Raw genomic sequence first — 2,472 nt, forward strand, 5'->3', positions numbered from 1 at the left:
AAAATTGATTTTATCTGATATTAGAATGGCTACTCCAGCTTGCTTCTTCTGACCATTTGCTTGGAAAGTCGTTTTCCAGCCTTTCACTCTGAGGTAGTGTCTGTCTTTGTCTCTGAGGTGTGTTTCCTGTAGGCAGCAGAATGCAGGGTCCTCGTTGCGTATCCAGTTTGTTAATCTATGTCTTTTTATTGGGGAGTTGAGGCCATTGATGTTTAGAGATATTAAGGAATAGTGATTATTGCTTCCGGTTGTATTCATATTTGGATGTGAGGTTATGTTTGTGTGCTTTTCTTCTCTTTGTTTTGTTGCCAAGGCGATTAGTTTCTTGCTTCTTCTAGGGTATAGCTTGCCTCCTTATGTTGGGCTTTACCATTTATTATCCTTTGTAGTGCTGGAGTTGTAGAAAGATATTGTGTAAATTTGGTTTTGTCATGGAATATCTTGGTTTCTCCATCTATGTTGATTGAGAGTTTTGCAGGATACAGTAACCTGGGCTGGCATTTGTGTTCTCTTAGGGTCTGTATGACATCAGTCCAGGATCTTCTGGCCTTCATAGTTTCTGGCGAAAAGTCTGGTGTGATTCTGATAGGTCTGCCTTTATATGTTACTTGACCTTTTTCCTTACTGCTTTTAATATTCTTTCTTTATTTTTGTGCGTTTGGTGTTTTGACTATTATGTATGGGAGGTGTTTCTTTTCTGGTCCAATCTATTTGGAGTTCTGTAGGCTTCTTGTATGCCTATGGGTATCTCTTTTTTAGGTTAGGGAAGTTTTCTTCTATGATTTTGTTGAAGATATTTACTGGTCCTTTGAGCTGGGAGTCTTCACTCTCTTCTATACCTATTATCCTTAGGTTTGATCTTCTCATTGAGTCCTGGATTTCCTGTATGTTTTGGACCAGTAGCTTTTCCGCTTTACATTATCTTTGACAGTTGAGTCAATGATTTCTATGGAATCTTCTGCTCCTGAGATTCTCTCTTCCATCTCTTGTATTCTGTTGGTGAAGCTTGTATCTACAGCTCCTTGTCTCTTCTTTTGGTTTTCTATATCAGGGTTGTTTCCATGTGTTCTTTCTTGATTGCTTCTATTTCCATTTTTAATTCCTTCAACTGTTTGATTGTGTTTTCCTGGAATTCTTTCAGGGATTTTTGTGACTCCTCTCTATGGGCTTCTACTTGTTTATTTATGTTTTCCTGGAATTCTTTTAGGGATTTTTGTGACTCCTCTCTATGGGCTTCTACTTGTTTATTTATGTTTTCCTGGAATTCTTTTAGGGATTTTTGTGACTCCTCTCTGTAGGCTTCTACTTGTTTATTTATGTTTTCCTGTGTTTCTCTAAGGGAGTTCTTCATGTCTTTCTTGAAGTCCTCCAACATCATGATCAAATATGATTTTGAAACTAGATCTTGCTTTTCTGGTGTGTTTGGATATTCGTGTTTGCTTTGGTGGGAGGTGGGCTCGATGATGCCATGTAGTCTTGGTTTCTGTTGCTTGGGTTCCTAAACTTGCCTCTGCCATCAGATTATCTCTAGTGTTACTTTGTTCTGCTATTTTTTTGACAGTGGCTAGACTGTCTTATAAGCCTGTGTTTCAGGAGTGCTGTAGACCTGTTTTCCTGTTTTCTTTCAGCCAGTTATGGGGACAGAGTGTTCTGCTTTGGGCGCGTGGTTTTCTTCTCTACAGGTCTTCAGCTGTTCCTGTGAGCCTGTGTCTTGAGTTCACCAGGCAAGTCGTTTGTACCAGAAAAGTTTGTCTTACCTGTGGTCCCCAGGCTCAAGTTTGCTAGTGGGGTGTTGCCTATGAGCTTTCCACGGCCTCAGCAGCCAGGAAGATCTGTCCCGCCCCTTCCGGGAGGTTCCGTGCACCAGGGTTCCAGATAGCTTTTGTTTTCCTCTGGGGTCAGTACTGTGTGCAGCGTGCAGTCTCTTCTGGTTTCCCAGGCATGTCCGCCTCTCTGAAGGTTTAGCTCTCCCTCCCACGGGATTTGGGTGCAGAGAACTGTTTATCCGGTCTGTCCCTTCAGGTGCGGTGTCTCAGAAGCAGTGGATCTGCTGCTCCTGGGCCCTCCTCTACGGGTACCCAGAGGCCGTATACAGTATCCTCCTGGGCCAGGGATGTGGGCAGAGGTGGGCGGCGTTGGTGGTCTCCTCCGCTCTGCTGCCTCAGGAGTGCCCGCCCGACCAGGCGGCCAGAACTCCCCTCCAGGGGCCTGGGAGCAGAGAGCTGCTGAAGGCAGGGATCCTCGCTGGTCGGGACTCTGGCCAAACACCAGTGTCCCCCAGAGGAACTCCGCCTCTGTGTGACCCAGATCACCAGGCAAGTCGTTTGTAGCAGAAAAGTTTGTCTTACCTGTGGTCCCCAGGCTCAGGTTTGCTCGCGGGGTGTTGCCTATGAGCTCTCCACCTGGATCATTTATTAATAATGCTTTCTTAGCAGGACTTAAATAAAGGCCAGTGTCAGTCAGATTAAGTAT

This window comes from Rattus rattus, chromosome X, assembly GCF_011064425.1.
Source record: "Rattus rattus isolate New Zealand chromosome X, Rrattus_CSIRO_v1, whole genome shotgun sequence".
NCBI classification, from domain to species: Eukaryota; Metazoa; Chordata; class Mammalia; order Rodentia; family Muridae; genus Rattus; species Rattus rattus.